We start from the raw sequence: 25,929 nt of genomic DNA on the forward strand, positions 1-25,929 counted from the left end.
GCCGCGCAGAGCGAAAGTTTCGGTCGTGTCAGAAGAGTGCAGCTGAAATTGGGCGCTCCCGAGACCTGAGTAAGCACGCTAGATTTATGCAACGCCAGCCGGATTTCTATGCATGCTGGCTATAGCGGCCGCGCAGAGCGAAAGTTTCGGTCGTGTCAGAACAGTGCAGCTGAAATTAGGCGCTCCAAGAGACCTGAGTAAGCACGCTAGATTTATGCAACGCCTGCCGGATTCCTATGCAAGCTGGCTATAGCGGCCGCGCAGAGCGAAAGTTTCGGTCGTGTCAGAACAGTGCAGTTGAAATTGGGCGCTCCCGAGACCAGAGTAAGCACGCTAGATTTATGCAACGCCAGCCGGATTCCTATGCATGCTGGCTATAGCGGCCGCGCAGAGCGAAAGTTTCGGTCGTGTCAGAACAGTGCAGCTGACATCGGGCGCTCCCGAGACCTGAGTAAGCACGCTAGATTTATGCAACGCCAGCCGTATTCCTATGCATGCTGCCTATAGTGGCCGCGCAGAGCAAAAGTTTCGGTCGTGTCAGAACAGTGCAGCTGAAATTGGGCGCTCCCGAGACCTGAGTAAGCACGCTAGATTTATGCAACGCCTGCCGGATTCCTATGCATGTTGGCTATAGCGGCCGAGCAGAGCGAAAGTTTCGGTCGTGTCAGAACAGTGCAGCTGAAATTGGGCGCTCCCGAGACCGGAGTAAGCACGCTAGATTTATGCAACGCCAGCCGGATTCCTATGCATGCTGGCTATAGTGGCCGCGCAGAGCGAAAGTCTAGGTCGTGTCAGAACAGTGCAGCTGAAATTGGGCGCTCCCGAGACCTGAGTAAGCACGCTAGATTTATGCAACGCCTGCCGGATTCGTATGCATGCCGGCTATAGCGGCCGCGCAGAGCGAAAGTTTTGGTCGTGTCAGAACTGTGAAGCTGAAATTGGGCGCTCCCGAGACCTGAGTAAGCACGCTAGATTTATGCAACGCCAGCCGGATTCCTATCCATGCTGGCTATAGCGGCCGCGCAGAGCGAGAGTTTCGGTCGTGTCAGAACAGTGCAGCTGAAATTGGGCGCTCCCGAGACTTGACTAAGCACGCTAGATTTATGCAACGCCTGCCGGATTCCTATGCATGCTGGCTATAGCGGCCGCGCAGAGCGAAAGTTTCGGTCGTGTCAGAACAGTGCAGCTGAAATTGGGCGCTCCCGAGACCTGAGTAAGCACGCTAGATTTATGCAATGCGTGCCGGATTCGTATGCATGCCGGCTATAGCGGCCGCGCAGAGCGAAAGTTTCGGTCGTGTCAGAACAGTGCAGCTGAAATTGGGCGCTCCCGAGACCTGAGTAAGCACGCTAGATTTATGCAACGCCTGCCGGATTCCTATGCATGCTGGCTATAGCGGCCTCGCAGAGCGAGAGTTTCGGTCGTGTCAGAACAGTGCAGCTGAAATTGGGCGCTCCCGAGACCTGAGTAAGCACGCTAGATTTATGCAACTCCTGCCGGATTCCTATGCATGCTGGCTATAGCGGCCGCGCAGAGCAAAAGTTTCGGTCGTGTCAGAACAGTGCAGCTGAAATTGGGCGCTCCCGAGACCTGAGTAAGCACGCTAGATTTATGCAACGCCTGCCGGATTCCTATGCATGACGGCTATAGCGGCCGCGCAGAGCGAAAGTTTCGGTCGTGACAGAACAGTGCAGCTGAAATTGGGCGCTCCCGAGACCTGAGTAAGCATGCTAGATTTATGCAACGCCTGCCGGATTCCTATGCATGCTGGCTATAGCGGCCGCGCAGAGCGAAAGTTTCGGTCGTGTCAGAACAGTGCAGCTGAAATTGGGCGCTCCCGAGACCTGAGTAAGCACGCTAGATTTATGCAACGCCTGCCGGATTCCTATGCATGACGGCTATAGCGGCCGCGCAGAGCGAAAGTTTCGGTCGTGTCAGAACAGTGCAGCTGAAATTGGGCGCTCCCGAGACCTGAGTAAGCACGCTAGATTTATGCAACGCCAGCCGGATTCCTATGCAAGCTGGCTATAGCGGCCGCGCAGAGCGAAAGTTTCGGTCGTGTCAGAAAAGTGCAGCTGAAATTGGGCGCTCCCGAGACCTGAGTAAGCACGCTAGATTTATGCTACGCCTGCCGGATTCCTATGCATGCTGGCTATAGCGGCCGCGCAGAGCGAAAGTTTCGGTCGTGTCAGAACAGTGCAGCTGAAATTGGGCGCTCCCGAGACCTGAGTAAGCATGCTAGATTTATGCAACGCCTGCCGGATTCCTATGCATGCTGGCTATAGCGGCCGCGCTGAGCGAAAGTTTCGGTCGTGTCAGAACAGTGCAGCTGAAATTGGGCGCTCCCGAGACCTGAGTAAGCACGCTAGATTTATGCAACTCCTGCCGGATTCCTATGCATGCTGGCTATAGCGGCCGCGCTGAGCGAAAGTTTCGGTCGTGTCAGAACAGTGCAGCTGAAATTGGGCGCTCCCGAGACCTGAGTAAGCTAGATTTATGCAACGCCTGCCGGATTCCTATGCATGCTGGCTATAGCGGCCGCGCTGAGCGAAAGTTTCGGTCGTGTCAGAACAGTGCAGCTGAAATTGGGCGCTCCCGAGACCTGAGTAAGCACGCTAGATTTATGCAACGCCTGCCGGATTCCTATGCATGACGGCTATAGCGGCCGCGCAGAGCGAAAGTTTCGGTCGTGTCAGAACAGTGCAGCTGAAATTGGGCGCTCCCGAGACCTGAGTAAGCACGCTAGATTTATGCAACGCCAGCCGGATTCCTATGCATGCTGGCTATAGCGGCCGCGCAGAGCGAAAGTTTCGGTCGTGTCAGAACAGTGCAGCTGAAATTAGGCGCTCCCGAGACCTGAGTAAGCACGCTAGATTTATGCAACGCCTGCCGGATTCCTATGCAAGCTGGCTATAGCGGCCGCGCAGAGCGAAAGTTTCGGTCGTGTCAGAACAGTGCAGTTGAAATTGGGCGCTCCCGAGACCAGAGTAAGCACGCTAGATTTATGCAACGCCAGCCGGATTCCTATGCATGCTGGCTATCGCGGCCGCGCAGAGCGAAAGTTTCGGTCGTGTCAGAACAGTGCAGCTGACATCGGGCGCTCCCGAGACCTGAGTAAGCACGCTAGATTTATGCAACGCCAGCCGGATTCCTATGCATGCTGGCTATAGTGGCCGCGCAGAGCAAAAGTTTCGGTCGTGTCAGAACAGTGCAGCTGAAATTGGGCGCTCCCGAGACCTGAGTAAGCACGCTAGATTTATGCAACGCCTGCCGGATTCCTATGCATGTTGGCTATAGCGGCCGCGCAGAGCGAAAGTTTCGGTCGTGTCAGAACAGTGCAGCTGAAATTGGGCGCTCCCGAGACCGGAGTAAGCTCGCTAGATTTATGGAACGCCAGCCGGATTCCTATGCATGCTGGCTATAGTGGCCGCGCAGAGCGAACGTCTAGGTCGTGTCAGAACAGTGCAGCTGAAATTGGGCGCTCCCGAGACCTGAGTAAGCACGCTAGATTTATGCAACGCCTGCCGGATTCCTATGCATGCTGGCTATAGCGGCCGCGCAGAGCGAGAGTTTCGGTCGTGTCAGAACACTGGAGCTGAAATTGGGCGCTCCCGAGACCTGAGTAAGCACGCTAGATTTATGCAACGCCTGCCGGATTCCTATGCATGCTGGCTATAGCGGCCGCGCAGAGCGAAAGTTTCGGTCGTGTCAGAACAGTGCAGCTGAAATTGGGCGCTCCCGAGACCGGAGTAAGCACGCTAGATTTATGCAATGCATGCCGGATTCGTATGCATGCCGGCTATAGCGACCGCGCAGAGCGAAAGTTTCGGTCGAGTCAGAACAGTGCAGCTGAAATTGGGCGCTCCGGAGACCTGAGTAAGCACGCTATATTTATGCAACGCCTGCCGGATTCCTATGCATGCTGGCTATAGCGGCCTCGCAGAGCGAAAGTTTCGGTCGTGTCAGAACAGTGCAGCTGACATCGGGCGCTCCCGAGACCTGAGTAAGCACGCTAGATTTATGCAACGCCAGCCGTATTCTTATGCATGCTGGCTATAGTGGCCGCGCAGAGCGAAAATTTCGGTCGTGTCAGAACAGTGCAGCTGAAATTGGGCGCTCCCGAGACCTGAGTAAGCACGCTAGATTTATGCAACGCCTGCCGGATTCCTATGCATGCTGGCTATAGCGGCCGCGCAGAGCTAAAGTTTCGGTCGTGTCAGAACAGTGCAGCTGAAATTGGGCGCTCCCGAGACCTGAGTAAGCACGCTAGATTTATGCAACGCCTGCTGGATTCCTATGCATGCTGGCTATAGCGGCTGCGCAGAGAGAAAGTTTCGGTCGTGTCAGAACAGTGCAGTTGAAATTGGGCGCTCCCGAGACCAGAGTAAGCACGCTAGATTTATGCAACGCCAGCCGGATTCCTATGCATGCTGGCTATAGCGGCCGCGCAGAGCGAAAGTTTCGGTCGTGTCAGAACAGTGCAGCTGACATCGGGCGCTCCCGAGACCTGAGTAAGCACGCTAGATTTATGCAACGCCAGCCGTATTCTTATGTATGCTGGCTATAGTGGCCGCACAGAGCGAAAATTTCGGTCGTGTCAGAACAGTGCAGCTGAAATTGGGCGCTCCCGAGACCTGAGTAAGCACGCTAGATTTATGCAACGCCGGCCGGATTCCTATGCATGCTGGCTATAGCGGCCGCGCAGAGCGAAAGTTTCGGTCGTGTCAGAACAGTGCAGCTGAAATTGGGTACTCCCGAGACCTGAGTATGCACGCTAGATTCATGCAACGCCAGCCGGATTCCTATGCATGCTGGCTATAGTGGCCGCGCAGAGCGAGTCTCGGTCGTGTCAGAACAGTGCAGCTGAAATTGGGCGCTCCGAGACCTGAGTAAGCACGCTAGATTTATGCAACGCCTGCCGGATTCCTATGCATGCTGGCTATAGCGGCCGCGCAGAGCTAAAGTTTCGGTCGTGTCAGAACAGTGCAGCTGAAATTGGGCGCTCCCGAGACCTGAGTAAGCACGTTAGATTTATGCAACGCCTGCCGGATTCCTATGCATGCTGGCTATAGCGGCCGCGCAGAGCGAGAGTTTCGGTCGTGTCAGAACACTGCAGCTGAAATTGGGCGCTCCCGAGACCTGAGTAAGCACGCTAGATTTATGCAACGCCTGCCGTATTCCTATGCATGCTGGCTATAGCGGCCGCGCAGAGCGAAAGTTTCGGTCGTGTCAGAACAGTGCAGCTGAAATTGGGCGCTCCCGAGACCGGCGTAAGCACGCTAGATTTATGCAATGCATGCCGGATTCGTATGCATGCCGGCTATAGCGGCCGCGCAGAGCGAAAGTTTCGGTCGAGTCAGAACAGTGCAGCTGAAATTGGGCGCTCCGGAGACCTGAGTAAGCACGCTAGATTTATGCAACGCCTGCCGGATTCCTATGCATGCTGGCTATAGCGGCCGCGCAGAGCGAGAGTTTCGGTCGTGTCAGAACAGTGCAGCTGAAATTGGCGCTCCCGAGACCTGAGTAAGCACGCTATATTTATGCAACGCCTGCCGGATTCCTATGCATGCTGGCTATAGCGGCCGCGCAGAGCGAAAGTTTCGGTCGTGTCAGAACAGTGCAGCTAAATTGGGCGCTCCCGAGACCTGAGTAAGCACGCTAGATTATGCAACGCCAGCCGGATTCCTATGCAAGCTGGCTATAGCGGCCGCGCAGAGCGAAAGTTTCGGTCGTGTCAGAACAGTGCAGCTGAAATTGGGCGTTCCCGAGACCTGAGTAAGCACGCTATATTTATGCAACGCCTGCCGGATTCCTATGCATGCTGGCTATAGCGGCCGCGCAGAGCGAAAGTTTCGGTCGTGTTAGAACCGTGCAGCTGAAATTGGGCGCTCCCGAGACCTGAGTAAGCACGCTGGATTTATGGAACGCCTGCCGGATTCCTATGCATGCTGGCTATAGCGGCCGCGCAGAGCGAAAGTTTCGGTCGTGTCAGAACAGTGCAGCTGAAATTGGGTACTCCCGAGACAGAAGTATGCACGCTAGATTCATGCAACGCCAGCCGGATTCCTATGCATGCTGGCTATAGTGGCCGCGCAGAGCGAAAGTCTCGGTCGTGTCAGAACAGTGCAGCTGAAATTGGGCGCTCCCGAGACCTGAGTAAGCACGCTAGATTTATGCAACGCCTGCCGGATTCCTATGCATGCTGGCTATAGCGGCCGCGCAGAGCTAAAGTTTCGGTCGTGTCAGAACAGTGCAGCTGAAATTGGGCGCTCCCGAGACCTGAGTAAGCACGCTAGATTTATGCAACGCCTGCCGGATTCCTATGCATGCTGGCTATAGCGGCCGCGCAGAGCTAAAGTTTCGGTCGTGTCAGAACAGTGCAGCTGAAATTGGGCGCTCCCGAGACCTGAGTAAGCACGTTAGATTTATGCAACGCCTGCCGGATTCCTATGCATGCTGGCTATAGCGGCCGCGCAGAGCGAGAGTTTCGGTCGTGTCAGAACACTGCAGCTGAAATTGGGCGCTCCCGAGACCTGACTAAGCACGCTAGATTTATGCAACGCCTGCCGGATTCCTATGCATGCTGGCTATAGCGGCCGCGCAGAGCGAGAGTTTCGGTCGTGTCAGAACAGTGCAGCTGAAATTGGCGCTCCCGAGACCGGAGTAAGCACGCTAGATTTATGCAATGCATGCCGGATTCGTATGCATGCCGGCTATAGCGGCCGCACAGAGCGAAAGTTTCAGGCGAGTCAGAACAGTGCAGCTGAAATTGGGCGCTCCGGAGACCTGAGTAAGCACGCTAGATTTATGCAACGCCAGCCGGATTCCATTGCAAGCTGGCTATAGCGGCCGCGCAGAGCGAAAGTTTCGGTCGTGTCAGAACAGTATAGCTGAAATTGGGCGCTCCCGAGACTTGAGTAAGCGCGCTAGATTTATGCAACGCCTGCCGGATTCCTATGCATGCTGGCTATAGCGGCCGCGCAGAGCGAAAGTTTCGGTCGTGTCAGAACAGTGCAGCCGAAATTGGGCGCTCCCGAGACCTGAGTAAGCACGCTAGATTTATGCAACTCCTGCCGGATTCCTATGCATGCTGGCTATAGCGGCCGCGCAGAGCGAAAGTTTAGGTCGTGTCAGAACAGTGCAGCTGAAATTGGGCGCTCCCGAGACCTGAGTAAGCACGCTAGATTTATGCAACGCCTGCCGGATTCCTATGCATGACGGCTATAGCGGCCGCGCAGAGCGAAAGTTTCGGTCGTGTCAGAACAGTGCAGCAGAAATTGGGCGCTCCCGAGACCTGAGTAAGCACGCTAGATTTATGCAACGCCTGCCGGATTCCTATGCATGCTGGCTATAGCGGCCGCGCAGAGCGAAAGTTTCGGTCGTGTCAGAACAGTGGAGTTGAAATTGGCCGCTCCCGAGACCAGAGTAAGCACGCTAGATTTATGCAACGCCAGCCGGATTCCTATGCATGCCGGCTATAGCGGCCGCGCAGAGCGAAAGTTTCGGTCGTGTCAGAACAGTGCAGCTGACATTGGGTCCTCCCGAGACCTGAGTAAGCACGCTAGATTTATGCAACGCCAGCCGTATTCCTATGCATGCTGGCTATAGTGGCCGCGCAGAGCGAAAATTTCGGTCGTGTCAGAACAGTGCAGCTGAAATTGGGCGCTCCCGAGACCTGAGTAAGCACGCTAGATTTATGCAACGCCTGCCGGATTCCTATGCATGCTGGTTATAGTGGCCGCTCAGAGCGAAAGTTTCGGTCGTGTCAGAACAGTGCAGCTGAAATTGGGCGCTCCCGAGACCTGAGTAAGCACGCTAGATTTATGCAACACCAGCCGGATTCCTATGCATGCTGGCTATAGCGGCCGTGCAGAGCGAAAGTTTCGGTCGTATCAGAACAGTGCAGCTGAAATTGGGCGCTCCCGAGACCTGAGTAAGCACGCTAGATTTATGCAACGCCTGCCGGATTCCTATGCATGCTGGCTATAGTGGCCGCGCAGAGCGAAAGTTTCGTTCGTGTCAGAACAGTGCAGCTGAAATTGGGCGCTCCCGAGACCTGAGTAAGCACGCTAGATTTATGCAACGCCTGCCGGATTCGTATGTATGCCGGCTATAGCGGCCGCGCAGAGCGAAAGTTTCGGTCGTGTCAGAACAGTGCAGCTGAATTTGGGCGCTCCCGAGACCTGAGTAAGCACGCTAGATTTATGCAACGCCAGCCGGATTCCTATGCATGCTGGCTATAGTGGCCGCGCAGAGCGAAAGTCTCGGTCGTGTCAGAACAGTGCAGCTGAAATTGGGCGCTCCCGAGACCTGAGTAAGCACGCTAGATTTATGCAACGCCTGCCGGATTCCTATGCATGCTGGCTATAGCGGCCGCGCAGAGCTAAAGTTTCGGTCGTGTCAGAACAGTGCAGCTGAAATTGGGTGCTCCCGAGACCTGAGTAAGCACGCTAGATTTATGCAACGCCTGCCGGATTCCTATGCAAGCTGGCTATAGCGGCCGCGCAGAGCGAAAGTTTCGGTCGTGTCAGAACAGTGCAGCTGAAATTGGGCGCTCCCGAGACCTGAGTAAGCACGCTATATTTATGCAACGCCTGCCGGATTCCTATGCATGCTGGCTATAGCGGCCGCGCAGAGCGAAAGTTTCGGTCGTGTTAGAACCGTGCAGCTGAAATTGGGCGCTCCCGTGACCTGAGTAAGCACGCTAGATTTATGGAACGCCTGCCGGATTCCTATGCATGCTGGCTATAGCGGCCGCGCAGAGCGAAAGTTTCGGTCGTGTCAGAACAGTGCAGCTGAAATTGGGTACTCCCGAGACCTGAGTATGCACGCTAGATTCATGCAACGCCAGCCGGATTCCTATGCATGCTGGCTATAGTGGCCGCGCAGAGCGAAAGTCTCGGTCGTGTCAGAACAGTGCAGCTGAAATTGGGCGCTCCCGAGACCTGAGTAAGCACGCTAGATTTATGCAACGCCTGCCGGATTCCTATGCATGCTGGCTATAGCGGCCGCGCAGAGCTAAAGTTTCGGTCGTGTCAGAACAGTGCAGCTGAAATTGGGCGCTCCCGAGACCTGAGTAAGCACGCTAGATTTATGCAACGCCTGCCGGATTCCTATGCATGCTGGCTATAGCGGCCGCGCAGAGCGAGAGTTTCGGTCGTGTCAGAACAGTGCAGCTGAAATTGGGCGCTCCCGAGACCGGAGTAAGCACGCTAGATTTATGCAATGCATGCCGGATTCGTATGCATGCCGGCTATAGCGGCCGCGCAGAGGGAAAGTTTCGGTCGAGTCAGAACAGTGCAGCTGAAATTGGGCGCTCCGGAGACCTGAGTAAGCACGCTAGATTTATGCAACGCCTGCCGGATTCCTATGCATGCTGGCTATAGCGGCCGCGCAGAGCGAGAGTTTCGGTCGTGTCAGAACAGTGCAGCTGAAATTGGGCGCTCCCGAGACCTGAGTAAGCACGCTAGATTTATGCAACGCCTGCCGGATTCCTATGCATGCTGGCTATAGCGGCCGCGCAGAGCGAAAGTTTCGGTCGTGTCAGAACAGTGCAGCTGAAATTGGGCGCTCCCGAGACTTGAGTAAGCGCGCTAGATTTATGCAACGCCTGCCGGATTCCTATGCATGCTGGCTATAGCGGCCGCGCAGAGCGAAAGTTTCGGTCGTGTCAGAACAGTGCAGCTGAAATTGGGCGCTCCCGAGACCTGAGTAAGCACGCTAGATTTATGCAACGCCTGCCGGATTCCTATGCATGCTGGCTATAGCGGCCGCGCAGAGCGAAAGTTTCGGTCGTGTCAGAACAGTGCAGCTGAAATTGGGCGCTCCCGAGACTTGAGTAAGCGCGCTAGATTTATGCAACGCCTGCCGGATTCCTATGCATGCTGGCTATAGCGGCCGCGCAGAGCGAAAGTTTCGGTCGTGTCAGAACAGTGCAGCCGAAATTGGGCGCTCCCGAGACCTGAGTAAGCACGCTAGATTTATGCAACTCCTGCCGGATTCCTATGCCTGTTGGCTATAGCGGCCGCGCAGAGCGAAAGTTTCGGTCGTGTCAGAACAGTGCAGCTGAAATTGGGCGCTCCCGAGACCTGAGTAAGCACGCTAGATTTATGCAACGCCTGCCGGATTCCTATGCATGACGGCTATAGCGGCCGCGCAGAGCGAAAGTTTCGGTCGTGTCAGAACAGTGCAGCAGAAATTGGGCGCTCCCGAGACCTGAGTAAGCACGCTAGATTTATGCAACGCCTGCCGGATTCCTATGCATGCTGGCTATAGCGGCCGCGCAGAGCGAAAGTTTCGGTCGTGTCAGAACAGTGCAGTTGAAATTGGCCGCTCCCGAGACCAGAGTAAGCACGCTAGATTTATGCAACGCCAGCCGGATTCCTATGCATGCCGGCTATAGCGGCCGCGCAGAGCGAAAGTTTCGGTCGTGTCAGAACAGTGCAGCTGACATTGGGTCCTCCCGAGACCTGAGTAAGCACGCTAGATTTATGCAACGCCAGCCGTATTCCTATGCATGCTGGCTATAGTGGCCGCGCAGAGCGAAAATTTCGGTCGTGTCAGAACAGTGCAGCTGAAATTGGGCGCTCCCGAGACCTGAGTAAGCACGCTAGATTTATGCAACGCCTGCCGGATTCCTATGCATGCTGGTTATAGCGGCCGCTCAGAGCGAAAGTTTCGGTCGTGTCAGAACAGTGCAGCTGAAATTGGGCGCTCCCGAGACCTGAGTAAGCACGCTAGATTTATGCAACACCAGCCGGATTCCTATGCATGCTGGCTATAGCGGCCGCGCAGAGCGAAAGTTTCGGTCGTATCAGAACAGTGCAGCTGAAATAGGGCGCTCCCGAGACCTGAGTAAGCACGCTAGATTTATGCAACGCCTGCCGGATTCCTATGCATGCTGGCTATAGTGGCCGCGCAGAGCGAAAGTTTCGTTCGTGTCAGAACAGTGCAGCTGAAATTGGGCGCTCCCGAGACCTGAGTAAGCACGCTAGATTTATGCAACGCCTGCCGGATTCGTATGTATGCCGGCTATAGCGGCCGCGCAGAGCGAAAGTTTCGGTAGTGTCAGAACAGTGCAGCTGAATTTGGGCGCTCCCGAGCCCTGAGTAAGCACGCTAGATTTATGCAACGCCAGCCGGATTCCTATGCATGCTGGCTATAGTGGCCGCGCAGAGCGAAAGTCTCGGTCGTGTCAGAACAGTGCAGCTGAAATTGGGCGCTCCCGAGACCTGAGTAAGCACGCTAGATTTATGCAACGCCTGCCGGATTCCTATGCATGCTGGCTATAGCGGCCGCGCAGAGCTAAAGTTTCGGTCGTGTCAGAACAGTGCAGCTGAAATTGGGTGCTCCCGAGACCTGAGTAAGCACGCTAGATTTATGCAACGCCTGCCGGATTCCTATGCATGCTGGCTATAGCGGCCGCGCAGAGCGAGAGTTTCGGTCGTGTCAGAACAGTGCAGCTGAAATTGGGCGCTCCCGAGACCTGAGTAAGCACGCTATATTTATGCAACGCCTGCCGGATTCCTATGCATGCTGGCTATAGCGGCCGCGCAGAGCGAAAGTTTCGGTCGTGTTAGAACCGTGCAGCTGAAATTGGGCGCTCCCGAGACCTGAGTAAGCACGCTAGATTTATGGAACGCCTGCCGGATTCCTATGCATGCTGGCTATAGCGGCCGCGCAGAGCGAAAGTTTCGGTCGTGTCAGAACAGGGCAGCTGAAATTGGGTACTCCCGAGACCTGAGTATGCACGCTAGATTCATGCAACGCCAGCCGGATTCCTATGCATGCTGGCTATAGTGGCCGCGCAGAGCGAAAGTCTCGGTCGTGTCAGAACAGTGCAGCTGAAATTGGGCGCTCCCGAGACCTGAGTAAGCACGCTAGATTTATGCAACGCCTGCCGGATTCCTATGCATGCTGGCTATAGCGGCCGCGCAGAGCTAACGTTTCGGTCGTGTCAGAACAGTGCAGCTGAAATTGGGCGCTCCCGAGACCTGAGTAAGCACGCTAGATTTATGCAACGCCTGCCGGATTCCTATGAATGCTGGCTATAGCGGCCGCGCAGAGCGAGAGTTTCGGTCGTGTCAGAACAGTGCACCTGAAATTGGGCGCTCCCGAGACCTGAGTAAGCACGCTAGATTTATGCAATGCGTGCCGGATTCGTATGCATGCCGGCTATAGCGGCCGCGCAGAGCGAAAGTTTCGGTCGTGACAGAACAGTGCAGCTGAAATTGGGCGCTCCCGAGACCTCAGTAAGCACGCTAGATTTATGCAACGCCTGCCGGATTCCTATGCATGCTGGCTATAGCGGCCGCGCAGAGCGAAAGTTTCGGTCGTGTCAGAACAGTGCAGCTGAAATTGGGCGCTCCCGAGACCGGAGTAAGCACGCTAGATTTATGCAATGCATGCCGGATTCGTATGCATACCGGCTATAGCGGCCGCGCAGAGCGAAAGTTTCGGTCGAGTCAGAACTGTGCAGCTGAAATTGGGCGCTCCGGAGACCTGAGTAAGCACGCTAGATTTATGCAACGCCTGCCGGATTCCTATGCATGCTGGCTATAGCGGCCGCGCAGAGCGAGAGTTTCGGTCGTGTCAAAACAGTGCAGCTGAAATTGGGCGCTCCCGAGACCTGAGTAAGCACGCTAGATTTATGCAACGCCAGCCGGATTCCTATGCAAGCTGGCTATAGCGGCCGCGCAGAGCGAAAGTTTCGGTCGTGTCAGAACAGTGCAGCTGAAATTGGGCGCTCCCGAGACCTGAGTAAGCGCGCTAGATTTATGCAACGCCTGCCGGATTCCTATGCATGCTGGCTATAGCGGCCGCGCAGAGCGAAAGTTTCGGTCGTGTCAGAACAGTGCAGCCGAAATTGGGCGCTCCCTAGACCTGAGTAAGCACGCTAGATTTATGCAACTCCTGCCGGATTCCTATGCATGCTGGCTATAGCGGCCGCGCAGAGCGAAAGTTTCGGTCGTGTCAGAACAGTGCAGCTGAAATTGGGCGCTCCCGAGACCTGAGTAAGCACGCTAGATTTATGCAACGCCTGCCGGATTCCTATGCATGACGGCTATAGCGGCCGCGCAGAGCGAAAGTTTCGGTCGTGTCAGAACAGTGCAGCTGAAATTGGGCGCTCCCGAGACCTGAGTAAGCACGCTAGATTTATGCTACGCCAGCCGGATTCCTATGCATGCTGGCTATAGCGGCCGCGCAGAGCGAAAGTTTCGGTCGTGTCAGAACAGTGCAGCTGAAATTGGGCGCTCCCGAGACCTGAGTAAGCACGCTAGATTTATGCAACGCCTGCCGGATTCCTATGCATGACGGCTATAGCGGCCGCGCAGAGCGAAAGTTTCGGTCGTGTCAGAACAGTGCAGATGAAATTGGGCGCTCCCGAGACCTGAGTAAGCACGCTAGATTTATGCAACGCCTGCCGGATTCCTATGCATGCTGGCTATAGCGGCCGCGCAGAGCGAAAGTTTCGGTCGTGTCAGAACAGTGCAGTTGAAATTGGCCGCTCCCGAGACCAGAGTAAGCACGCTAGATTTATGCAACGCCAGCAGGATTCCTATGCATGCCGGCTATAGCGGCCGCGCAGAGCGAAAGTTTCGGTCGTGTCAGAACAGTGCAGCTGACATTGGGCGCTCCCGAGACCTGAGTAAGCACGCTAGATTTATGCTACGCCAGCCGGATTCCTATGCATGCTGGCTATAGCGGCCACGCAGAGCGAGAGTTTCGGTCGTGTCAGAACAGTGCAGCTGAAATTGGGCGCTCCCGAGACCTGAGTAAGCACGCTAGATTTATGCAACGCCAGCCGTATTCCTATGCATGCTGGCTATAGTGGCCGCGCAGAGCGAAAATTTCGGTCGTGTCAGAACAGTGCAGCTGAAATTGGGCGCTCCCGAGACCTGAGTCAGCACGCTAGATTTATGCAACGCCAGCCGGATTCCTATGCATGCCGGCTATAGCGGCCGCGCAGAGCGAAAGTTTCGGTCGTGTCAGAACAGTGCAGCTGACATTGGGCGCTCCCGAGACCTGAGTAAGCACGCTAGATTTATGCTACGCCAGCCGGATTCCTATGCATGCTGGCTATAGCGGCCACGCAGAGCGAGAGTTTCGGTCGTGTCAGAACAGTGCAGCTGAAATTGGGCGCTCCCGAGACCTGAGTAAGCACGCTAGATTTATGCAACGCCAGCCGTATTCCTATGCATGCTGGCTATAGTGGCCGCGCAGAGCGAAAATTTCGGTCGTGTCAGAACAGTGCAGCTGAAATTGGGCGCTCCCGAGACCTGAGTCAGCACGCTAGATTTATGCAACGCCAGCCGGATTCCTATGCATGGTGGCTATAGCGGCCGCGCAGAGCGAAAGTTTCGGTCGTGTCAGAACAGTGCAGCTGAAATTGGGCGCTCCCGAGACCTGAGTAAGCGCGCTAGATTTATGCAACGCCTGCCGGATTCCTATGCATGCTGGCTATAGCGGCCGCGCAGAGCGAAAGTTTCGGTCGTGTCAGAACAGTGCAGCCGAAATTGGGCGCTCCCGAAACCTGAGTAAGCACGCTAGATTTATGCAACGCCTGCCGGATTCGTATGCATGCCGGCTATAGCGGCCGCGCAGAGCGAAAGTTTCGGTCGTGTCAGAACAGTGCAGCTGAAATTGGCCGCTCCCGAGACCTGAGTAAGCACGCTAGATTTATGCAACGCCTGCCGGATTCCTATGCATGCTGGCTATAGCGGCCACGCAGAGCGAGAGTTTCGGTCGTGTCAGAACAGTGCAGCTGAAATTGGGCGCTCCCGAGACCTGAGTAAGCACGCTAGATTTATGCAACGCCAGCCGTATTCCTATGCATGCTGGCTATAGTGGCCGCGCAGAGCGAAAGTTTCGGTCGTGTCAGAACAGTGCAGCTGAAATTGGGTGCTCCCGAGACCTGAGTAAGCACGCAAGATTTATGCAACGCCTGCCGGATTCCTATGCATGCTGGCTATAGCGGCCGCGCAGAGCGAGAGTTTCGGTCGTGTCAGAACAGGGCAGCTAAATTGGGCGCTCCCGAGACCTGAGTAAGCACGCTATATTTATGCAACGCCTGCCGGATTCCTATGCATGCTGGCTATAGCGGCCGCGCAGAGCGAAAGTTTCGGTCGTGTTAGAACCGTGCAGCTGAAATTGGGCGCTCCCGAGACCTGAGTAAGCACGCTAGATTTATGGAACGCCTGCCGGATTCCTATGCATGCTGGCTATAGCGGCCGCGCAGAGCGAAAGTTTCGGTCGTGTCAGAACAGGGCAGCTGAAATTGGGTACTCCCGAGACCTGAGTATGCACGCTAGATTCATGCAACGCCAGCCGGATTCCTATGCATGCTGGCTATAGTGGCCGCGCAGAGCGAAAGTCTCGGTCGTGTCAGAATAGTGCAGCTGAAATTGGGCGCTCCCGAGACCTGAGTAAGCACGCTAGATTTATGCAACGCCTGCCGGATTCCTATGCATGCTGGCTATAGCGGCCGCGCAGAGCTAACGTTTCGGTCGTGTCAGAACAGTGCAGCTGAAATTGGGCGCTCCCGAGACCTGAGTAAGCACGATAGATTTATGCAACGCCTGCCGGATTCCTATGAATGCTGGCTATAGCGGCCGCGCAGAGCGAGAGTTTCGGTCGTGTCAGAACAGTGCACCTGAAATTGGGCGCTCCCGAGACCTGAGTAAGCACGCTAGATTTATGCAATGCGTGCCGGATTCGTATGCATGCCGGCTATAGCGGCCGCGCAGAGCGAAAGTTTCGGTCGTGACAGAACAGTGCAGCTGAAATTGGGCGCTCCCGAGACCTCAGTAAGCACGCTAGATTTATGCAACGCCTGCCGGATTCCTATGCATGCTGGCTATAGCGGCCGCGCAGAGCGAAAGTTTCGGTCGTGTCAGAACAGTGCAGCTGAAATTGGGCGCTCCCGAGACCGGAGTAAGCACGCTAGATTTATGCAATGCATGCCGGATTCGTATGCATACCGGCTATAGCGGCCGCACAGAGCGAAAGTTTCGGTCGAGTCAGAACTGTGCAGCTGAAATTGGGCGCTCCGGAGACCTGAGTAAGCAAGCTAGATTTATGCAACGCCTGCCGGATTCCTATGCATGCTGGCTATAGCGGCCGCGCAGAGCGAGAGTTTCGGTCGTGTCAAAACAGTGCAGCTGAAATTGGGCGCTCCCGAGACCTGAGTAAGCACGCAAGATTTATGCAACGCCTGCCGGATTCCTATGCATGCTGGCTATAGCGGCCGCGCAGAGCGAGAGTTTCGGTCGTGTCAGAACAGTGCAGCTAAATTGGGCGCTCCCGAGACCTGAGTAAGCACGCTATATTTATGCAACGCCTGCCGGATTCCTATGCATGCTGGCTATAGCGGCCGCGCAGAGCGAAAGTTTCGGTCGTGTTAGAACCGTGCAGCTGAAATTGGGCGCTCCCGAGACCTGAGTAAGCACGCTAGATTTATGGAACGCCTGCCGGATTCCTATGCATGCTGGCTATAGCGGCCGCGCAGAGCGAAAGTTTCGGTCGTGTCAGAACAGGGCAGCTGAAATTGGGTACTCGCGAGACCTGAGTATGCACGCTAGATTCATGCAACGCCAGCCGGATTCCTATGCATGCTGGCTATAGTGGCCGCGCAGAGCGAAAGTCTCGGTCGTGTCAGAATAGTGCAGCTGAAATTGGGCGCTCCCGAGACCTGAGTAAGCACGCTAGATTTATGCAACGCCTGCCGGATTCCTATGCATGCTGGCTATAGCGGCCGCGCAGAGCTAACGTTTCGGTCGTGTCAGAACAGTGCAGCTGAAATTGGGCGCTCCCGAGACCTGAGTAAGCACGCTAGATTTATGCAACGCCTGCCGGATTCCTATGAATGCTGGCTATAGCGGCCGCGCAGAGCGAGAGTTTCGGTCGTGTCAGAACAGTGCACCTGAAATTGGGCGCTCCCGAGACCTGAGTAAGCACGCTAGATTTATGCAATGCGTGCCGGATTCGTATGCATGCCGGCTATAGCGGCCGCGCAGAGCGAAAGTTTCGGTCGTGACAGAACAGTGCAGCTGAAATTGGGCGCTCCCGAGACCTCAGTAAGCACGCTAGATTTATGCAACGCCTGCCGGATTCCTATGCATGCTGGCTATAGCGGCCGCGCAGAGCGAAAGTTTCGGTCGTGTCAGAACAGTGCAGCTGAAATTGGGCGCTCCCGAGACCGGAGTAAGCACGCTAGATTTATGCAATGCATGCCGGATTCGTATGCATACCGGCTATAGCGGCCGCGCAGAGCGAAAGTTTCGGTCGAGTCAGAACTGTGCAGCTGAAATTGGGCGCTCCGGAGACCTGAGTAAGCAAGCTAGATTTATGCAACGCCTGCCGGATTCCTATGCATGCTGGCTATAGCGGCCGCGCAGAGCGAGAGTTTCGGTCGTGTCAAAACAGTGCAGCTGAAATTGGGCGCTCCCGAGACCTGAGTAAGCACGCTAGATTTATGCAACGCCAGCCGGATTCCTATGCAAGCTGGCTATAGCGGCCGCGCAGAGCGAAAGTTTCGGTCGTGTCAGAACAGTGCAGCTGAAATTGGGCGCTCCCGAGACCTGAGTAAGCGCGCTAGATTTATGCAACGCCTGCCGGATTCCTATGCATGCTGGCTATAGCGGCCGCGCAGAGCGAAAGTTTCGGTCGTGTCAGAACAGTGCAGCCGAAATTGGGCGCTCCCTAGACCTGAGTAAGCACGCTAGATTTATGCAACTCCTGCCGGATTCCTATGCATGCTGGCTATAGCGGCCGCGCAGAGCGAAAGTTTCGGTCGTGTCAGAACAGTGCAGCTGAAATTGGGCGCTCCCGAGACCTGAGTAAGCACGCTAGATTTATGCAACGCCTGCCGGATTCCTATGCATGACGGCTATAGCGGCCGCGCAGAGCGAAAGTTTCGGTCGTGTCAGAACAGTGCAGCTGAAATTGGGCGCTCCCGAGACCTGAGTAAGCACGCTAGATTTATGCAACTCCTGCCGGATTCCTATGCATGCTGGCTATAGCGCCGCGCAGAGCGAAAGTTTCGGTCGTGTCAGAACAGTGCAGATGAAATTGGGCGCTCCCGAGACCTGAGTAAGCACGCTAGATTTATGCAACGCCTGCCGGATTCCTATGCATGCTGGCTATAGCGGCCGCGCAGAGCGAAAGTTTCGGTCGTGTCAGAACAGTGCAGTTGAAATTGGCCGCTCCCGAGACCAGAGTAAGCACGCTAGATTTATGCAACGCCAGCCGGATTCCTATGCATGCCGGCTATAGCGGCCGCGCAGAGCGAAAGTTTCGGTCGTGTCAGAACAGTGCAGCTGACATTGGGTGCTCCCGAGACCTGAGTAAGCACGCTAGATTTATGCAACGCCAGCCGTATTCCTATGCATGCTGGCTATAGTGGCCGCGCAGAACGAAAGTTTCGGTCGTGTCAGAACAGTGCAGCTGAAATTGGGCGCTCCCGAGACCTGAGTAAGCACGCTAGATTTATGCTACGCCAGCCGGATTCCTATGCATGCTGGCTATTGCGGCCACGCAGAGCGAGAGTTTCGGTCGTGTCAGAACAGTGCAGCTGAAATTGGGCGCTCCCGAGACCTGAGTAAGCACGCTAGACTTATGCAACGCCAGCCGGATTCCTATGCATGCCGGCTATAGCGGCCGCGCAGAGCGAAAGTTTCGGTCGTGTCAGAACAGTGCAGCTGACATTGGGTGCTCCCGAGACCTGAGTAAGCACGCTAGATTTATGCAACGCCAGCCGTATTCCTATGCATGCTGGCTATAGTGGCCGCGCAGAACGAAAGTTTCGGTCGTGTCAGAACAGTGCAGCTGAAATTGGGCGCTCCCGAGACCTGAGTAAGCACGCTAGATTTATGCTACGCCAGCCGGATTCCTATGCATGCTGGCTATTGCGGCCACGCAGAGCGAGAGTTTCGGTCGTGTCAGAACAGTGCAGCTGAAATTGGGCGCTCCCGAGACCTGAGTAAGCACGCTAGATTTATGCAACGCCAGCCGTATTCCTATGCATGCTGGCTATAGTGGCCGCGCAGAGCGAAAATTTCGGTCGTGTCAGAACAGTGCAGCTGAAATTGGGCGCTCCCGAGACCTGAGTCAGCACGCTAGATTTATGCAACGCCAGCCGGATTCCTATGCATGGTGGCTATAGCGGCCGCGCAGAGCGAAAGTTTCGGTCGTGTCAGAGCAGTGCAGCTGAAATTGGGCGCTCCCGAGACCTGAGTAAGCGCGCTAGATTTATGCAACGCCTGCCGGATTCCTATGCATGCTGGCTATAGCGGCCGCGCAGAGCGAAAGTTTCGGTCGTGTCAGAACAGTGCAGCCGAAATTGGGCGCTCCCGAAACCTGAGTAAGCACGCTAGATTTATGCAACGCCTGCCGGATTCGTATGCATGCCGGCTATAGCGGCCGCGCAGAGCGAAAGTTTCGGTCGTGTCAGAACAGTGCAGCTGAAATTGGCCGCTCCCGAGACCTGAGTAAGCACGCTAGATTTATGCAACGCCAGCCGGATTATTATGCATGCTGGCTATAGTGGCCGCGCAGAGCGAAAGTTTCGGTCGTGTCAGAACAGTGCAGCTGAAATTGGGCGCTCCCGAGACCTGAGTAAGCACGCTAGATTTATGCAACGCCAGCCGGATTCCTATGCATGGTGGCTATAGCGGCCGCGCAGAGCGAAAGTTTCGGTCGTGTCAGAACAGTGCAGCTGAAATTGGGCGCTCCCGAGACCTGAGTGAGCACGCTAGATTTATGCAACGCCTGCCGGATTTCTATGCATGCTGGCTATAGCGGCCGCGCAGAGCGAAAGTTTCGGTCGTGTCAGAACAGTGCAGCTGAAATTGGCCGCTCCCGAGACCTGAGTAAGCACGCTAGATTTATGCAACGCCAGCCGTATTCCTATGCATGCTGGCTATAGTGGCCGCGCAGAGCGAAAATTTCGGTCGTGTCAGAACAGTGCAGCTGAAATTGGGCGCTCCCGAGACCTGAGTCAGCACGCTAGATTTATGCAACGCCAGCCGGATTATTATGCATGCTGGCTATAGTGGCCGCGCAGAGCGAAAGTTTCGGTCGTGTCAGAACAGTGCAGCTGAAATTGGGCGCTCCCGAGACCTGAGTAAGCACGCTAGATTTATGCAACGCCTGCCGGATTCGTATGCATGCCGGCTATAGCGGCCGCGCAGAGCGAAAGTTTCGGTCGTGTCAGAACAGTGCAGCTGAAATTGGGCGCTCCCGAGACCTGAGTAAGCACGCTAGATTTATGCAACGCCTGCCGGATTCCTATGCATGCTGGCTATAGCGGCTGCACAGAGCGAGAGTTTCGGTCGTGTCAGAACAGTGCAGCTGAAATTGGGCGCTCCCGAAACCTGAGTAAGCACGCTAGATTTATGCAACGCCTGCCGGATTCGTATGCATGCCGGCTATAGCGGCCGCGCAGAGCGAAAGTTTCGGTCGTGTCAGAACAGTGCAGCTGAAATTGGCCGCTCCCGAGACCTGAGTAAGCACGCTAGATTTATGCAACGCCTGCCGGATTCCTATGCATGCTGCCTATAGCGGCCACGCAGAGCGAGAGTTTCGGTCGTGTCAGAACAGTGCAGCTGAAATTGGGCGCTCCCGAGACCTGAGTAAGCACGCTAGATTTATGCAACGCCTGCCGGATTCCTATGCATGCTGGCTATAGCGGCCGCGCAGAGCGAAAGTTTCGGTCGCGTCAGAACAGTGCAGCTGAAATTGGGCGCTCCCGAGACCAGAGTAAGCACGCTAGATTTATGCAATGCGTGCCGGATTCGTATGCATGCCGGCTATAGCGGCCGCGCAGAGCGAAAGTTTCGGTCGTGACAGAACAGTGCAGCTGAAATTGGGCGCTCCCGAGACCTGAGTAAGCACGCTAGATTTATGCAACGCCTGCCGGATTCCTATGCATGCTGGCTATAGCGGCCGCGCAGAGCGAAAGTTTCGGTCGTGTCAGAACAGTGCAGCTGAAATTGGGCGCTCCCGAGACCTGAGTAAGCACGCTAGATTTATGCTACGCCTGCACGGATTCCTATGCATGCTGGCTATAGCGGCCGCGCAGAGCGAAAGTTTCGGTCGTGTCAGAACAGTGCAGCTGAAATTGGGCGCTCCCGAGACCTGAGTAAGCAAGCTAGATTTATGCAACGCCTGCCGGATTCCTATGCATGCTGGCTATAGCGGCCGCGCAGAGCGAAAGTTTCGGTCGTGTCAGAACAGTGCAGCTGAAATTGGGCGCTCTCGAGACCTGAGTAAGCACGCTAGATTTATGCAATGCGTGCCGGATTCGTATGCATGCCGGCTATAGCGGCCGCGCAGAGCGAAAGTTTCGGTCGTGACAGAACAGTGCAGCTGAAATTGGGCGCTCCCGAGACCTGAGTAAGCACGCTAGATTTATGCAACGCCTGCCGGATTCCTATGCATGCTGGCTATAGCGGCCGCGCAGAGCGAAAGTTTCGGTCGTGTCAGAACAGTGCAGCTGAAATTGGGCGCTCCCGAGACCTGAGTAAGCACGCTAGATTTATGCTACGCCTGCACGGATTCCTATGCATGCTGGCTATAGCGGCCGCGCAGAGCGAAAGTTTCGGTCGTGTCAGAACAGTGCAGCTGAAATTGGGCGCTCCCGAGACCTGAGTAAGCAAGCTAGATTTATGCAACGCCTGCCGGATTCCTATGCATGCTGGCTATAGCGGCCGCGCAGAGCGAAAGTTTCGGTCGTGTCAGAACAGTGCAGCTGAAATTGGGCGCTCTCGAGACCTGAGTAAGCACGCTAGATTTATGCAACGCCTGCCGGATTCCTATGCATGACGGCTATAGCGGCCGCGCAGAGCGAAAGTTTCGGTCGTGTCTGAACAGTGCAGCTGAAATTGGGCGCTCCCGAGACCTGAGTAAGCACGCTAGATTTATGCAACGCCAGCCGGATTCCTATGCATGGTGGCTATAGCGGCCGCGCAGAGCGAAAGTTTCGGTCGTGTCAGAACAGTGCAGCTGAAATTGGGCGCTCCCGAGACCTGAGTGAGCACGCTAGATTTATGCAACGCCTGCCGGATTCCTATGCATGCTGGCTATAGCGGCCGCGCAGAGCGAAAGTTTCGGTCGTGTCAGAACAGTGCAGCTGAAATTGGGCGCTCCCGAGACCTGAGAAAGCACGCTAGATTTATGCAACGCCTGCCGGATTCCTATGCATGCTGGCTATAGCGGCCGCGCAGAGCGAGAGTTTCGGTCGTGTCAGAACAGTGCAGCTGAAATTGGGCGCTCCCGAGACCTGAGTAAGCACGCTAGATTTATGCAACGCCTGCCGGATTCCTATGCATGCTGGCTATAGCGGCCGCGCAGAGCGAAAGTTTCGGTCGTGTCAGAACAGTGCACCTGAAATTGGGCGCTCCCGAGACCTGAGTAAGCACGCTAGATTTATGCAATGCGTGCCGGATTCGTATGCATGCCGGCTATAGCGGCCGCGCAGAGCGAAAGTTTCGGTCGTGACAGAACAGTGCAGCTGAAATTGGGCGCCCCCGAGACCTGAGTAAGCACGCTAGATTTATGCAACGCCAGCCGGATTCCTATGCAAGCTGGCTATAGCGGCCGTGCAGAGCGAAAGTTTCGGTCGGTTCAGAACAGTGCAGCTGAAATTGGGCGCTCCCGAGACCTGAGTAAGCACGCTAGATTTGTGCTACGCCTGCCGGATTCCTATGTATGACGGCTATAGCGGCCGCGCAGAGCGAAAGTTTCGGTCGTGTCAGAACAGTGCAGCTGAAATTGGGCGCTCCCGAGACCTGAGTAAGCACGCTAGATTTATGCTACGCCAGCCGGATTCCTATGTATGACGGCTATAGCGGCCGCGCAGAGCGAAAGTTTCGGTCGTGTCAGAACAGTGCAGCTGAAATTGGGCGCTCCCGAGACCTGAGTAAGCACGCTAGATTTATGCAACGCCAGCCGGATTCCTATGCATGCTGGCTATAGCGGCCGCGCAGAGCGAAAGTTTCGGTCGTGTCAGAACAGTGCAGCTGAAATTGGGCGCTCCTGAGACCTGAGTAAGCACGCTAGATTTATGCAACGCCTGCCGGATTCCTATGCATGCTGGCTATAGCGGCCGCGCAGAGCTAACGTTTCGGTCGTGTCAGAACAGTGCAGCTGAAATTGGGCGCTCCCGAGACCTGAGTAAGCACGCTAGATTTATGCAACGCCTGCCGGATTCCTATGAATGCTGGCTATAGCGGCCGCGCAGAGCGAGAGTTTCGGTCGTGTCAGAACAGTGCACCTGAAATTGGGCGCTCCCGAGACCTGAGTAAGCACGCTAGATTTATGCAATGCGTGCCGGATTCGTATGCATGCCGGCAATAGCGGCCGCGCAGAGCGAAAGTTTCGGTCGTGACAGAACAGTGCAGCTGAAATTGGGCGCTCCCGAGACCTCAGTAAGCACGCTAGATTTATGCAACGCCTGCCGGATTCCTATGCATGCTGGCTATAGCGGCCGCGCAGAGCGAAAGTTTCGGTCGTGTCAGAACAGTGCAGCTGAAATTGGGCGCTCCCGAGACCGGAGTAAGCACGCTAGATTTATGCAATGCATGCCGGATTCGTATGCATACCGGCTATAGCGGCCGCGCAGAGCGAAAGTTTCGGTCGAGTCAGAACTGTGCAGCTGAAATTGGGCGCTCCGGAGACCTGAGTAAGCACGCTAGATTTATGCAACGCCTGCCGGATTCCTATGCATGCTGGCTATAGCGGCCGCGCAGAGCGAGAGTTTCGGTCGTGTCAAAACAGTGCAGCTGAAATTGGGCGCTCCCGAGACCTGAGTAAGCACGCTAGATTTATGCAACGCTAGCCGGATTCCTATGCAAGCTGGCTATAGCGGCCGCGCAGAGCGAAAGTTTCGGTCGTGTCAGAACAGTGCAGCTGAAATTGGGCGCTCCCGAGACCTGAGTAAGCGCGCTAGATTTATGCAACGCCTGCCGGATTCCTATGCATGCTGGCTATAGCGGCCGCGCAGAGCGAAAGTTTCGGTCGTGTCAGAACAGTGCAGCTGAAATTCGGCGCTCCCGAGACCTGAGTAAGCACGCTAGATTTATGCAACGCCTGCCGGATTCGTATGCATGCCGGCTATAGCGGCCGCGCAGAGCGAAAGTTTCGGTCGTGTCAGAACAGTGCAGCTGAAATTGGGCGCTCCCGAGACCTGAGTAAGCACGCTAGATTTATGCAACGCCCGCCGGATTCCTATGCATGCTGGCTATAGTGGCCGCGCAGAGCGAAAGTTTCGGTCGTGTCAGAACAGTGCAGCTGAAATTGGGCGCTCCCGAGACCTGAGTAAGCACGCTAGATTTATGCAACGCCTGCCGGATTCGTATGCATGCCGGCTATAGCGGCCGCGCAGAGCGAAAGTTTCGGTCGTGTCAGAACAGTGCAGCTGAAATTGGGCGCTCCCGAGACCTGAGTAAGCACGCTAGATTTATACAACGCCTGCCGGATTCCTATGCATGCTGGCTATAGCGGCCGCGCAGAGCGAGAGTTTCGGTCGTGTCAGAACAGTGCAGCTGAAATTGGGCGCTCCCGAAACCTGAGTAAGCACGCTAGATTTATGCAACGCCTGCCGGATTCGTATGCATGCCGGCTATAGCGGCCGCGCAGAGCGAAAGTTTCGGTCGTGTCAGAACAGTGCAGCTGAAATTGGCCGCTCCCGAGACCTGAGTAAGCACGCTAGATTTATGCAACGCCTGCCGGATTCCTATGCATGCTGGCTATAGCGGCCACGCAGAGCGAGAGTTTCGGTCGTGTCAGAACAGTGCAGCTGAAATTGGGCGCTCCCGAGACCTGAGTAAGCACGCTAGATTTATGCAACGCCAGCCGTATTCCTATGCATGCTGGCTATAGTGGCCGCGCAGAGCGAAAATTTTGGTCGTGTCAGCACAGTGCAGCTGAAATTGGGCGCTCCCGAGACCTGAGTCAGCACGCTAGATTTATGCAACGCCAGCCGGATTCCTATGCATGGTGGCTATAGCGGCCGCGGAGAGCGAAAGTTTCGGTCGTGTCAGAACAGTGCAGCTGAAATTGGGCGCTCCCGAGACCTGAGTGAGCACGCTAGATTTATGCAACGCCTGCCGGATTTCTATGCATGCTGGCTATAGCGGCCGCGCAGAGCGAAAGTTTCGGTCGTGTCAGAACAGTGCAGCTGAAATTCGGCGCTCCCGAGACCTGAGTAAGCACGCTAGATTTATGCAACGCCTGCCGGATTCGTATGCATGCCGGCTATAGCGGCCGCGCAGAGCGAAAGTTTCGCTCGTGTCAGAACAGTGCAGCTGAAATTGGGCGCTCCCGAGACCTGAGTAAGCACGCTAGATTTATGCAACGCCAGCCGGATTCCTATGCATGCTGGCTATAGTGGCCGCGCAGAGCGAAAGTTTCGGTCGTGTCAGAACAGTGCAGCTGAAATTGGGCGCTCCCGAGACCTGAGTAAGCACGCTAGATTTATGCAACGCCTGCCGGATTCCTATGCATGCCGGCTATAGCGGCCGCGCAGAGCGAGAGTTTCGGTCGTGTCAGAACAGTGCAGCTGAAATTGGGCGCTCCCGAAACCTGAGTAAGCACGCTAGATTTATGCAACGCCTGCCGGATTCGTATTCATGCCGGCTATAGCGGCCGCGCAGAGCGAAAGTTTCGGTCGTGTCAGAACAGTGCAGCTGAAATTGGCCGCTCCCGAGACCTGAGTAAGCACGCTAGATTTATGCAACGCCTGCCGGATTCCTATGCATGCTGGCTATAGCGGCCACGCAGAGCGAGAGTTTCGGTCGTGTCAGAACAGTGCAGCTGAAATTGGGCGCTCCCGAGACCTGAGTAAGCACGCTAGATTTATGCAACGCCTGCCGGATTCCTATGCATGCTGGCTATAGCGGCCGCGCAGAGCGAAAGTTTCGGTCGCGTCAG

This window comes from Amblyomma americanum, chromosome 1 (assembly GCF_052857255.1).
Source record: "Amblyomma americanum isolate KBUSLIRL-KWMA chromosome 1, ASM5285725v1, whole genome shotgun sequence".
In the NCBI taxonomy this organism is placed as follows: domain Eukaryota; kingdom Metazoa; phylum Arthropoda; class Arachnida; order Ixodida; family Ixodidae; genus Amblyomma; species Amblyomma americanum.